The sequence below is a fragment of the Oncorhynchus gorbuscha genome, linkage group LG15 (assembly GCF_021184085.1).
Source record: "Oncorhynchus gorbuscha isolate QuinsamMale2020 ecotype Even-year linkage group LG15, OgorEven_v1.0, whole genome shotgun sequence".
In the NCBI taxonomy this organism is placed as follows: domain Eukaryota; kingdom Metazoa; phylum Chordata; class Actinopteri; order Salmoniformes; family Salmonidae; genus Oncorhynchus; species Oncorhynchus gorbuscha.
Window position 1 is genome coordinate 55,253,131 of NC_060187.1, and position 15,023 is coordinate 55,268,153.

A 15,023-nucleotide genomic window follows, 5' to 3' on the forward strand; every position below is an offset into this window, starting at 1 on the left:
TTTCCACAATTTTTTCCTTCTATTCCCTTTAAAGAAAACAGGTCATTTGGTTTGACCTAGGTCATGATCACAGTCTCGTGTTGTGAGGGGGCTCTCCATACTCTTTTTTTACGTAACACATAACACCTGCTAATCTCTCTTCTTCCCTCTAGGTGGAAGTAACAGAAGTTAACACGCACATGTGGAATCTAGCTCCATAGTGGTTGTTGGAGGCCATCCTCTCAGGAGTCGTGGCCCAAAATGGGAGGCCCTGCTGGGACCAATATACAACCCAGCGTGAGTCATCCTGCTCTGCACCCGGAGGATCTGGTGTCCCCTCTGTATGGCTGGTTCAGACGGGCCTCCGTGCGAGGCGCGAACATACACCCTCTCTGATCGAGTTCAGATGTTCCACTCGCCAGGGATGTGGAGACGAGGAGCATCAATCACTAACCCGGATGTCCTGGATGTCCCAGTTTCACGTTCTTCTGAACTACTGGCCCTCTCGGATATGTTTGGGTTTGCTGGAAGTCACTGGCAAAACAATACAATGAATACAATACCACAATGAATCATTTGGCATAAATGGTTAATGTATGTGTGTGCATGCAACTGTATGTAAGTGTGTTTTATGAATACAAAAACATAAATGCAACATACAACATTTTTTACTGAGTTACAGTTCATATAAAGAAATCAGTCAATTGAAATACATTCATTAGACCCTAATAGACTAGGAATACATATATGCATCTGTTTGTCACAGACGCCTTAAAAAGAGGCAGTGGCGTGGATCAGAAAACCAGTCAGTACCTGGTGTGACCACAATTTGCCTCATGCAGTAGCTGTGCCTGGGGAAAAACCCAGAGGAAGCCACATTAAAACCTATGTGTTGTAATAATTGCGTTGTTTGCTCTGTAACCTGCTAGTTCATATGCCTTGAGACCATGATATATAGGCCTAACATGCGGACCACACCGCTCGTGTCGCAAGCGTTGCAAAATAAATGTAAACATATATGTTATTCAATAATTGCACCCGCACAGCTTGCGCACGCCAACGAGCGTGGGCTAAAATAGAAGTCAGTTCTATTTGTGACGCTGATCGCGGGGCAAATTCTGCCTCTCCCATCTTCTCATTGGTTTATAGAAGCAGATACCCACGTGCCATCTCCTCATTGGTTATACCTACGGGGGTGATTGAAAGATGAAATGAGTTCAGTCGGTCGTCGTGGTATGCGATGCCAATCGCCATATAAAGTCCAAAGAAGAAAAAGCCTGGAAGGATGAGAGATGACTAGAAACGATTCGGTTGACCGGTATATGTGTGGATTAATTGTCGGAATAGAGGACCTGGTGCATTTCAGATAAAATAACAACTCAACGTTTATATCAAAGAAAAGATTAGCTAGCAGCAGCAAGCTAGCTAAATAGGACAACTTAGCTAGCAACTGCAAGCTAGCTAGCTAAATTGAAATAAATGTTTAATTTTCGACCTGTCCCCAAATTAATATAATTGGTTCAGAGTTTGTTTTGATATTTTAACCTGCGTGTCATGATCACGTTTGGTGTGGGGGGACAAAATCAATTTGCAAACGATGGCGCACACGAGCAGTCTGTTTGAATATGGTGTAAGGCCAAGAAAATAAGAAGACACAGTAGCAGAATAAATTTAACCACACATTTGTTTCATTACAAAACCGGAGAGCAACACCTGCCGCAAGTCCACAAAACATATTGCATGTAACAAGCAAGGTAATGTTTCCGACATTTTCGGACAACTATATAACTATTGATTTAGAACCACAGGGAGTTTTTTATTTTTTATTTTACCTTTATTTAACCAGGCAAGTCAGTTAAGAACATATTCTTATTTTCAATGACCACAAGGTACAAATAAAACATGAGCTGCCTACACTATTCCAACACCATTTCAACTAATCACCCATGCTTAGTCTAATACAGTAACAACTAAAAGATACCAAAATCTATTTCGTCCAATTAACGTAAGCTACATATGATGTGACTGTCCATGGTACTGATTTCTCTGTGTGTGTGTGTGTGTGTGTGTGTGTGTGTGTGTGTGTGTGTGTGTGTGTGTGTGTGTGTGTGTGTGTGTGTGTGTGTGTGTGTGTGTGTGTGTGTGTGTGTGTGTGAGAGAGAGAGAGAGAGAGTGAGAGAGAGAGAGAGAGAGAGAGAGAGAGAGAGAGAGAGAGAGAGAGAGAGAGAGAGAGAGAGAGAGAGAGAGAGAGAGAGAGAGAGAAACGCCAATGCCATCCTCCTCTCTTTCATGTTGCCGAAACGGTTATGACTCTGTCATACAGTACACATTTTAATTTTTGTTGTTGACATGACTTCTGCTGAAGTCGGTCCCCTCTCCTTGTACGGGCGGTGTTCGGCGGTCGACGTCACCGATCTTCTAGCCATCACTGATCCATTTTTTATTTTCCATTGGTTTTGTCTTGTCTTCCTTCACAGCTGGTTCCAATCAATGACATGTTGTGTATTTAACCCTCTGTTTCCCCTCCTGTCCTTGTTGGAGAGTGTTTGTTTGTATGTTAGTGCTATTATGTGTGGTGCGCGACGGGTTTTGTACCCATTTTATTATTTTTTGTGTATTTTGGTTTTGGAGTTTGTTTATAGTTCTTATTATACCAAGTTCGCTTCTCCTGCACCTGACTTCCCTGCCACCAACACGCACACCTTACAGTTGTACTTGGCTACCTGGCTAAAATACTTGCTTGCTAGCCTAACTTCCTTTCATTGGCAATGATGTGCCAGGCCAGCTAGTTAACATTTGCATACTACATCCAGCTAGATGTTGAACTTACATCCTCTCAAGCCAGGGGCACAATGTATGAATTTATGGTTGGATCAGAATCGCCGTTATAATCATTGGACAGTAAGGAGAATTACTGTAAGTAAAAGTCCAAATCCTTATCTCCATCCATGGCTACTTTAAGAAAGGGACAATTATAGCTAGCTGGCTAGCCACCGGAGGACAACAACACAACAAGATGCAACAATTCAAGTTTATTTAATGACATTTGGCTTGTGATGTGATTGGTCTGAAGACAGATCCAAACTGAGCTCCCTTAACACTTGTTTTTGTTGTGCCAGGACCATTCACAACGCAGACTGGCTAGTAGGAGGCCAAATGCTCACTGACTTCCCTTGCATTCAATGCTACAGGCGGCAACAATGCCATACACTTTCTGACCAGACAGCCTCAGATAGATGCACTACACATACAGTGGGGCAAAAAAGTATTTCGTCAGCCACCAATTGTGCAAGTTCTCACACTTAAAAATATGAGAGAGGCCTGTAATTTTCATCATAGGTACACTTCAACTATGACAGACAAAATGAGAAATAAAATCCAGAAAATCACATTGTAGGATATTTAATGAATTTATTTGCAAATTATGGTGGAAAATAAGTATTTGGTCACCTACAAACAAGCAAGATTTCTGGCTCTCACAGACCTGTAACTTCTTCTTTAAGAGGCTCCTCTGTCCTCCACTCGTTACCTGTATTAATGGCACCTGTTTGAACTTGTTATCAGTATAAAAGACACCTGTCCACAACCTCAAACAGTTACACACCAAACTCCACTATGGTCAAAGCCAAAGAGCTGTCAAAGGACACCATAAACAAAATTGTAGACCTGCACCAGGCTGGGAAGACTGAATCTGCAATAGGTAAGCAGCTTGGTTTGAAGAAATCAACTGTGGGAGCAATTATTAGGAAATGGAAGACATACAAGACCACTGATAATCTCCCTCGATCTGGGGCTCCACGCAAGATCTCACCCCATGGGGTCAAAATGATAACAAGAACGGTGAGCAAAAATCCCAGAACCACATGGGGGGACCTAGTGAATGACCTGCAGAGAGCTGGGACCAAAGTAACAAAGCCTACCATCAGTAACACACTACGCCGCCAGGGACTCAAATCCTGCAGTGCCAGATGTGTCCCCCTGCTTAAGCCAGTACATGTCCAGACCCATCTGAAGTTTGCTAGAGAGCATTTGGATGATCCAGAAGAAGATTGGGAGAATGTCATATGGTCAGATGAAACCAAAATATAACTTTTTGGTAAAAACTCAACTCGTCGTGTACCTACTGTGAAGCATGGGGGTGGAAACATCATGCTTTGGAGCTGTTTTTATGAAAAGGGACCAGGACGACTGATCCGTGTAAAGGAAAGAATGAATGGGGCCATGTATCATGAGATTTTGAGTGAAAACCTCCTTCCATCAGCAAACACACCGCCCAGGCAACGAAGGAGTGGCTTCGTAAGAAGCATTTCCAGGTCCTGGAGTGGCCTAGCCAGTCTCCAGATCTCAACCCCATAGAAGATCTTTGGAGGGTGTTGAAAGTCCGTGTTGCCCAGCAACAGCCCCAAAACATCACTGCTCTAGAGGAGATCTGCATGGAGGAATGGGCCAAAATACCAGCAACAGTGTGTGAAAACCTTGTGAAGACTTACAGAAAACGTTTGACCTCTGTCATTGCCAACAAAGGGTAAATAACAAAGTATTGAGATAAACTTTTGTTATTGACCAAATACTTATTTTCCACCATAATTTGCAAATAAATTCATAAAAAATCCTACAATGTGGTTTTCTGGATTTTTGTCCCTCATTTTGTCTGTCATAGTTGAAGTGTACCTATGATGAAAATTACAGGCCTCTCATCTTTTTAAGTGGGAGAACTTGCACAATTGGTGGCTGACTAAATACTTTTTTGCCCCAATGTACTGACACAGAGTGGCATGGTTTTGTTCGCTAGGATGCTTTCTCCAGGGTGATTACATTCAGCCTCTTGCGAATTTAAGGACATTTATGAAACACAGAGAGATTAAAAATAAATTATTTTATATGTTTTTGTCTCTTTTTCTTAGATTTTGTTTGGGGAAAAGCCTAGCTTTCCTTGGGATCCATGAATATACACAACTGGCTTCATGCAGTGTAACACACCTCCTTGATTGTGGCCTGTGGAATTATTTATTTGTATTTTTTTTTCACCTTTATTTAATCAGGTATGCCAGTTGACAAGTTCTCATTTACAACTGCGATCTGGCCAAGATAAAGCAAAGCAGTGCAACAAAAACAACACAGAGTTACACATGGAATAAACAAACATACAGTCAATAACACAATAGAAAAATCTGTATACAGGGTGTGCAAATTAAGTAAGGAGGTAAGGCAATAAATAGGCCAATAGTGGTGAAGTAATTACAATTTAGCAATTTACACTGGAGTGATATATGTGCAGATGAGGATGTGCAGGTAGAAATACTGGTTTGCAAAATAGCAGAAAAACCTAAGTTAGAGAGTTTGCTAAGTAGAGTGTTGGAGGCTATTTTGTAAATCTCTGAAGTCAAGGATCAGTAGGATAGACAGTTTTACTTTTGTATGTTTGACAGCATGAGTGAAGGAGGCTTTGTTGCGAAATAGGACGCCAATTCTCAATTTAACTTTGGATTGGAGATGCTTAATGTGAGTCTGGAAGGAGAGTTTACAGTCTAGCCAGACACCTAGGTATTTATAGTTGTCCACAATTTTTTTTGTCCCACTCCTCTTCAATGACTGTGCGAAGTTGTTGGATATTGGCAGGAACTGGAACGCGTTGTCGTCCACTTCGATCAAGAGCATCCTAAACATGCCCAATGGGTGACATCTCTGATGAGTATGCATGCCATGGAAGAACTTAGACATTTTCAGCTTCCAGCAATTGTGTACAGATCCTTGCGACATGGGGTCATGCATTATCATGCTGAAACATGAGGTGGTGGTGGCGGATGAATGGCATGACAATGGGGAACTCTGTTAACAATGTTGACATCAGCAAACCGCTCACCCCCACGTTGCAATACACAATGTCTGCCATCTGCCCAGTACTGTTGAAACCCGGGATTCATTCGTGAAGAGCACACTTGTCCAGCGTGCCAGTGGCCATTGAAGGTGAGCATTTGCCGCTGAAGTCAGTTACAACACCGAACTGCAGTCAGGTTAAGCCCATGGTGAGGATGACGAGCACGCAGATGAGCTTCCCTAAGATGGTTTCAGACAGTTTGTGCAGAAATTTTTTGGTTGTGCAAACCCACAGATTTTCATCAACTGTGCGGGTGGCTGGTCTCAGATGATCCCACAGGTTAAGAAGCCAGATGTGGAGGTCCTGGGCTGCCAGGTTTACACATAGTCTGCTGTTGTGAGGCCGGTTGGGCGAACTGCCAAATTTTCTAAAACGACATTGGAGGCGTCTTATGGTAGAGACATTCCTGCAGTCAGCATGCCAATTGCACGATCCCTCAAAACTTGAGACATCTGTGGCATTGTGTTGTGTGACAAAACTGCACATTTTAGAGTTGCCTTTTATTGTCCCCTGCACAAGGTGCACCTGTGCAAAGATAATGTCATTTAATAATCTTCTTGATATGCCATACCTGTCAAATGGATGGATTATCCTGGCAAACAAGAAATGCTCACTAACAGGGATGTAAACAAAATCTGGAACATTTCTGGGATATTTTATTTCAGCTCATGAATCATGGGACTAACAGTTTACATGTTGTGTTTATATTTTTGTTCAGTATCTATGGTTGGGTTGTCGTGAGTCAAATACACACAGGTGAACAACTAAGGAGACAGCGTACCCAAAATGCACTGTGATGACTGCAGAGCCAAGTGGAGCAGAAAGAATGCATCCATTTGAGTGTTTTTCCTGTACATGGTTGGGTCTGTCATTAGTCAGATACACACAGATGTATCATATACAAAGCATGTACTGTATTACTTGAGGATTAATGTCTGTTAACGTGCAGGCATTGATGCTAACAGAGGTCGTATATGTTTTTGATTAATCTATATGTGAAGTGGACAAGTCACTGCCCCAAATATAATGGGTTTCAGAGATAGCACTTATCACTGTGGATATTCAGAATCACAATACCAGACTGACTCAGCCCTTTGTGTTATTTCATAGCAGTCCAGCCCTTCATGGGCTCGGATCGCCCACATGGGATTGATTGCTGGACCTGAAGCTCTGTTCAGTTCCAGACTTGTGAGTGGTGCTAACCCCGTGCCTCCCAAAAGTCCCTGGCAGGCGCCAGTAGCTCCCCAAACACATGAAAGAGAAGTAGAGCTGTTGAAAGTAAACAAATTAACCATTGGCTTTTTTACGTGGAGCAGTTTTGCATGCATTTCATTTTTTTTGGAAGCAAAAGCACCTGTGGGCATAACCCACCTGGATACAAAGAGCATTCAGTATGTGTTTGAAGTGATTTCCATTAGACCAATACCGCGCTGGGTTAGAAAAAAATACCTGCAGAGTGGCTAGAATGTGTGTCATTTAAAGAGGTTTTTAAATTTGTCTGTAAAATGAAGTACCGCCCGCAAGACTTATTTATACGATACTTCTCTGAGGTAGTCTCAAACGACTCAAACATCAACTACAGTAGCACTACTAAGTTTTGTATGTGCTGTTTTTCCAATTAAATACAATCATGCCCACAGTTTAAGTGCATGTAATAACAATGCCATGTGCGGTAGACTGAAGATGTACTGTACCTTGTCCCCTGTGTAATGATTAGACCCAGTGACCGGATCAAACACATGCAATTCACCCGCTCCTATGGACTGATGGGACGATTTGCTTTGCTAATTTCCTGTTGAAAGACAAAACCGTGCAATGCATACCTACATTATCATCCTCCATTTCTCTCCTATTCATCTGGAAACACACACATATATATTTATTGCTCTCATACGACATTGTCTCAGACATTGTAGCTGTTACAGTGCAGAGGGACTGTGAGGGGGAAAGAAATAGAGAACAAGAGAGAAAGAAAGAGAAGCCTAAAGAGAGAGACTGAGAGAAAGAGTCAGCCTAAACAAATTCAGTTGAAAAGGTCAGAGATATTCAAGACAGAAACAGAAACACAGGTATGTGATGTATCTAGAACACGCACATGTTTTCCCAGCCTTCCCTTTCTTTCTCCTGCATGTTATCGTGTGGAGTGCGAACGGCCATGTGTCCTGAGCTTCCAAGACTCTCCCAGACTCCCGCCAACCCATACTGACCCCCTTCCGGCCCCCCCTGGAAACCCATTGCTCACTGCTGTCCTGAGACCTGTCCCCCGGCCCTAATGAGCCTCTTTAGTAACCCGGCACCTATCACGTCGAGCCAAGCGCTCTCCAGGAGACAAATCGGACACAGAAACCATATACACATTCCCACAGACTCCTCAACCAGAGGGCGGTTAATAGGCGCCACCCCCATTGCTCAAACCTCCTTTCCCCACGGCCAGAAAATTGTCACAAGGAGATTTCAGGAATGTGCTGATTTTTAAATGGATAGACTGTGGGATCTATGACCTGCTGGGATCAGTATGGGAACTGACCACTGCATGGGAACAGTCACAACAACGCAAATATAAAACACCATAGAATCTAAAGGCCAGATAGAACATACCAAAAACATCATAATGTTTGAAAAGTATATGGTTCCAAGAGCATGTGTTTAGTGTTCTCATGAGCAGCCTTTTCCATGTGATCGGGTTTGTCGGATTGTGTGAACAACTCAACCCAAAAATGGAGTCCTGTCAATCATGCTCTGTTTTGGACGTTCTTGACCCAGAACCTCTGTTCTCCCGTTATTGAGCCATCACATTTATTGGAAAACCATGAGAGGGGCTTATTTGGAGACAGACGACTTGTGTTAATCACGATTTCACGATGTGGTTCAGGACATGACTCTAGCACGTTTCCGACCTGACTGGGCTCCACGGATGAGATCCTCTAGTAGGCGCTCCACTGGGCCCCGGTCCACGGGTATCTAAATATATCCACACCAAGCATTCATCCATCAGAAAGCCTTGGCTCTCCACTTCACTGGCTGACATATGAGTGACATATGAGTGCCCCCGCCCCCATGACTTCAAAGCAGGCTAAGATGTCAGGGAGAGCTGCGGGGAGCATGCCATAAATGAGAGTATTAAGGTTGGAAATTGGCAGGGACATACCACATCTCCTCTCCTCACATCTCCTCTCCTCACATCTCCTCTCCTCACATCTCCTCTCCTCCACCGCTTATGGAGTACACTATCTCTCCTCATCCTCACCTTGTTCTGTTGTGCGTGAGAGAGAGAGAGAGAGAGAGAGAGAGAGAGAGAGAGAGAGAGAGAGAGAGAGAGAGAGAGAGAGAGAGAGAGAGAGAGAGAGAGAGAGAGAGAGAGAGAGAGAGAGAGAGAGAGAGAGAGAGAGAGAGAGAGAGAGAGAGAGAGAGAGAGAGAGAGAGAGAGAGAGAGAGAGAGAAAGAGAGAGAGAGAGAGAGAGAGAGAGAGAGAGAGAGAGAGAGAGAGAGAGAGAGAGAGAGAGAGAGAGAAAGAGAGAGAGAGAGAGAGAGAGAGAGAAAGAGAGAGAGAGAGAGAGAGAGAGAGAGAACACCTACAAGAGACCCAGGTCACAGGGGAGTTGATGGTGGCTATGACGTTAATGTCTGTTCTGCACCAAGTATCCTTGGTCTCTTAGAGAGTTAAGTGTTAACGTAAAATATGCCAAAAATGCCAAGCCTTGATCTGTCAGTGTGAAAAATGGCCGACCTGTCTGCGGGACATTGTGGTTTATGGAGGCCGCCTCATTAATCTCCTGTGACTGATTCCCAGGCTATGCACCACTCTTATACCCAAACCCAACACACGTGTACCAGGGCAGGGCTCTTCCAGGGGAGAGGGGAGAAGGAGAAATGAGAAGGAGAAATGGGAGAAGGGGAAGGACAGAAAGGATAGGAGAGAAGGGGAAGTTGAGGCTTGCCTTTACTGTGCTCCCACTCTCCATTTCTGCCTCTCTACCTCCCTCACCAACCGACCCCCACCAAAAATACTTTGGCATCCACTTATTCCCTTGAAATAAAAAAAAGAAGGGCCCATATGGAGCTGACTTGAGAGGCAGATTTGAACACACTAGTTCTCCAACTTTCTGTTCTCTCGAGTTTGAACTGTGATTCGAATGTGAGAGGTCGAAGCATTTTGACTTCTCAAATCAAATTTTATTTGTCACATACACATGATTAGCAGATGTTAATGCGAGTGTAGCGAAATGCTTGTGCTTCTAGTTCCGACCATGCAGTAATGTCTAACAAGTAATCTAACAATTTCACAACAACCAACTTATACACACAAGTGTAAAGGAATGAATAAGAGTATGTACATAAAAATATATGGATGAGCGATGGCCGAACGGCATAGGCAAAATGCAGTAGATGGTATAGAGTACAGTATATACATATGAGATGAGTAATGTAGGGTATGTAAACATTATACACTGCTCAAAAAATAAAGGGAACACTAAATTAACACATTCTAGATCTGAATGAATGAAATATTCTTATTAAATACTTTTTTCTTTACATAATTGAATGTGCTGACAACAAAATCACACAAAAATTATCAATGGAAATCAAATGTATCAACCCATGGAGGTCTGGATTTGGAGTCACACTCAAAATTAAAGTAGAAAACCACACTACAGGCTGATCCAACTTTGATGTAATGTCCTTAAAACAAGTCAAAATGAAGCTCAGTAGTGTGTGTGGCCTCCACGTGCCTGTATGACCTCCCTACAACGCCTGGGCATGCTCCTGATGAGGTGGCGGATGGTCTCCTGAGGAATCTCCTCCCAGACCTGGACTAAAGCATCCACTTTAGACCTGGACTAAAGCATCCGTCTGTGGTGCAATGTGGAGTTGGTGGATGGAGCGAGACATGATGTCCCAGATGTGCTCAATTGGATTCAGGTCTGGGGAACGGGCGGGCCAGTCCATAGCATCAATGCCTTCCTCTTGCAGGAACTGCTGACACACTCCAGCCACATGAGGTCTAGCATTGTCTTGCATTAGGAGGAACCCAGGGCCAACCGCACCAGCATATGGTCTCACAAGGGGTCTGAGGATCTCATCTCGGTACCTAATGGCAGTCAGGCTACCTCTGGCGAGAACATGGAGGGCTGTGCGGCCCCCCAAAGAAATGCCACCCCACACCATGACTGACCCACCTCCAAACCGGTCATGCTGGAGGATGTTGCAGGCAGCAGAACGTTCTCCACGGCGTCTCCAGACTGTCACGTCTGTCACATGCTCAGTGTGAACCTGCTTTCATCTGTGAAGACCACAGGGTGCCAATGGCGAATTTGCCAATCTTTCTCTTGCAAATGCCAAACGTCCTGCACGGTGTTGGGCTGTAAGCACAATCCCCCCCCTGTGGACGTCGGGCCCTCATACCACCCTCATGGAGTCTGTTTCTGACCGTTTGAGCAGACACATGCACATTTGTGGCCTGCTAGAGGTAATTTTGCAGGGCTCTGGCAGTGCTCCTCCTGCTCCTCCTTGCACAGAGGCGGAGATAGCGGTCCTGCTGCTGGGTTGTTGTTCTCATACGGCCTCCTCCACGTCTCCTGATGTACTGGCCTGTCTCCTGGTAGCGCCTCCATGCTCTGGACACTACGCTGACAGACACAGCAAACCGTCTTGCCACAGCTCGCATTGATGTGTCATCCTGGATGAGCTGCACCAACTGAGCCACTTGTGTGGGTTGTAGACTCCGTCTCATGCTACCACTAGAGTAAAAGCACCGCCAGCATTCAAAAGTGACCAAAACATCAGCCAGGAAGCATAGGAACTGAGAAGTGGTCTGTGGTCCCCACCTGCAGAACCACTCCTTTATTGGGGGTGTCTTGCTAATTGCCTATAATTTCCACCTGTTGTCTATTCCATTTGCACAACAACATGTGAAATTTATTGTCAATCAGTGTTGCTTCCTAAGTGGGCAGTTTGATTTCACAGAAGTGTGATTGACTTGGAGTTACATTGTGTTGTTTAAGTGTTCCCTTTATTTTTTTGAGCAGTGTATAAAGTGGCATTGTTTAAAGTGGCTAGTGATACATTTATTACATCAAAATTGTAATTATTAAAGTGGCTAGAGATTTGAGTCAGTATGTTGGCAGCAGCCACTCAATGTTAGTGATGGCTGTTTAACAGTCTGATGGCCTTGAGATAGAAGCTGATTTTCAGTCTCTCGGTCCCAGCTTTGATGCACCTATACTGACCTCACCTTCTGGATGATAGCAGGGTGAACAGGCAGTGGCTCGGGTGGTTGTTGTCCTTGATGATCGTTTTGTCCTTCCTGTGACATCGGGTGGTGTACGTGTCCTGGAGGGCAGGTAGTTTGCCCCCGGTGATGCTTAGTGCAGACCTCACTACCCTCTGGAGAGCCTTACGGTTGTGGGTAGAGCAGTTGCCGTACCAGGCGGTGATACAGCCCAACAGGATGCTCTCGATTGTGCATCTGTAAAAAAAAATTGAGTGTTTTTGGTGACAAGTCAAATTTCTTTAGCCTCTTGAGGTTGAAGAGGCGCTGCTGCGCCTTCTTCACCACGCTGTCTGTGTGGGTGGACCATTTCAGTTTGTCCGTGATGTGTACACCGAGGAACTTAAAACCTTCCACCTCTCCACTACTGTCCCGTCGATGTGGATAGTGGGGTGCTCCCTCTGCTGTTTTCCTGAAGTCCACGATCATCTCCTTTGTTTTGTTGACATTGAGTGTGACACCACACTGCAAGGGCCCTCACCTCCTCCCTGTAGGCCGTCTCGTCGTTGTTGGTAATCAAGCCTACCACTGTAGTGTCGCCTGCAAACTTGATGATTGAGTTGGAGGCGTGTATGGCCGCGCAGTCATGGGTGAACAGGGAGTACAAGAGACAGCTGAGAACACACCCGTGTGGGGCACCAGTGTTGAGGATCAGCGGGGTGGAGATGTTGTTTCCTACCCTCACCGCCTGGGGGTGGCCCGTCAGGAAGTCCAGGGGTCAAAACTATGTGGATTATACGCAAAGGCAACATATACACTCCTGGGCTCAAGTCCTTGATAATACTCCATGAGAGAAGTTTGGGTTTTAATCTCCCTCCTCTGCCCCCCATCAGCCCCCAGAAAAATAGCTCAAAATTGGGGTTTGAGGAAACTAGGTCCATCCTGCTTTTTGGCCTGAGTCTCAGCTTCCTCCACAACATTTTTAATTAGTATTCAGGATCACTTGTCAAAGGAAAAAGCTCCAAAATGTACACACCAAGTTGACAAATAAATAAAGCTCCAATAAAGTGTCAAACTCTTGTGTGAGAAAAAAGTTGGCCATGTTTCCCCATTTGACTTTAACAGTTAAAGGGATACTGCGAGTTTCTGGCAATTAAAATGTTTTTCTGCTTGCAGTATGAAGGAAGGTAGCAGTAGTTTCGCAAGCCATTCCTACCTAGCATTAGCGTTGTCACATCTTCTCCCTCTCCCCCTCTCTGGCGCTCGAGGTCGCCAGGCTGCTCATCATTACGCACACTTGTCCCCATCGTTACGCGCACCAGAGCTTCATCGTACTCACCTGGATTCACGTCATTGATTGTTTAGTTTCATGTCTATTTATTATTAAATCCTCACCCTGTACTTGCTTCCCATCTCCCAGCGTTTGTAGTTACTGAACCATTACAAACGTAATGACTGGAAGTCTACAGGTAGAGTAGCCATGCTATTGCTAACTTCCTTCATATTGCATGCAGAACTATTTCTTAATGCTGGGTGGGTAGTTCTGGCCCTGTGAAAACTGATAGTGAATGTTACAGCAGTCAAGACAAGGAAAAGAAGAGGTCGTAAGAGTTTTTTCAAAGGAGTGCAAAGGACTGTAAGTAAGGTACAACCCGCACACCACCCCTGGCAAACTGGACGGCAAATTGTTGTGCTTTCCGCTTTGACATCTTTCATTTAGATATCTTTCATTTCATCTCCGTCATGGGTCATGACGTTGTGTTCCATGTGTTAAGACTTTGTTTGGTGCTTTCATGATCATGGCAGGGGAGTGACAGCCATGTACAGACAGACAGGCAGCGAGGTAGAGAGGCCACAAACCAACAGGTAAAGCTCATGAGAAGTGCCTCACCAAGCTCATAGATTTCATAGACTGATGATCTGTCATAATATAGGATCTCTGATGAAATGATAGCAGCTTATGACTAGAGGGTTTATTGCACGTGTTAACTTCATGTAGGAGAAAGGCAACCGAGATATTTTATTTTTGATAATTGTGTAGTGGAGATTGGTTTTCAGTTTGACCGTTTCATGCTTTTTTTTCAACGTGTAATAACTGTATTATAAATTGGAAATATGAAGTTTCAAACCATAACAGTATGTACAGAAGCAGTAGTAACACCCTGACATAGCGGAAGTTTTAAAAAACTATCGGTTGCAGAGAACAAGGACAATAATGGTTGTTTAATTGAACGTACGGTCCCCCTTGGCCTTTGCAGATTTTGTCTGTATCATTTTGTCAACAGTCACTAGAAATTAGCCCCCACCCCCCTTATGGAGAACTCAATCGCCTCTTCAGATTCATTGTGGTGTCATTGAAGCTCCACTGGATATGCTGAATGCACAACTTCTCCAAACAGAGCGCTTTCAGTCGTGTAATATTATCTCAAGACCGCGTGATGATATTACTTAAAAATATGACATTGAATTGACATTTTCTACGACTCATTGCCACTTTATGTTTTGAATCATAAAAAAAATATTTAAAAAATTAAAAAAATTATATTCTAATAACTCAGCTGCATACTTGCATAGCATCCACTTGTTTACATTTCTGCTAATTTCAACTCCAAGTATCATTAGTGCCATTAAGAATATCCCTGGATATATATTTTGTAGTGTCTGTGCATGATTAGTATTTGTTATGTGAGCCTACAGAGTCTGGTTGAACACAATTGTGTCTATAAAAGGGTGCCATTGATAATGACTTTGAACAGTTGTTATATTCATTTTCAGGCAAATGATTTAAAGAGTTCATTTAGTTGAGGACCCAACAAATAAAAATTAGTTATTTCATTTCATTTTTCTAATGCCTTTCTATTATTGGCTCAGCATATGGCTAACCTTTCTCTTTGGACCTTCTATATTCTTTTTCTCTCTATAAATATGTTATTTTTCTCCCCTTATATTTCCCAAGAC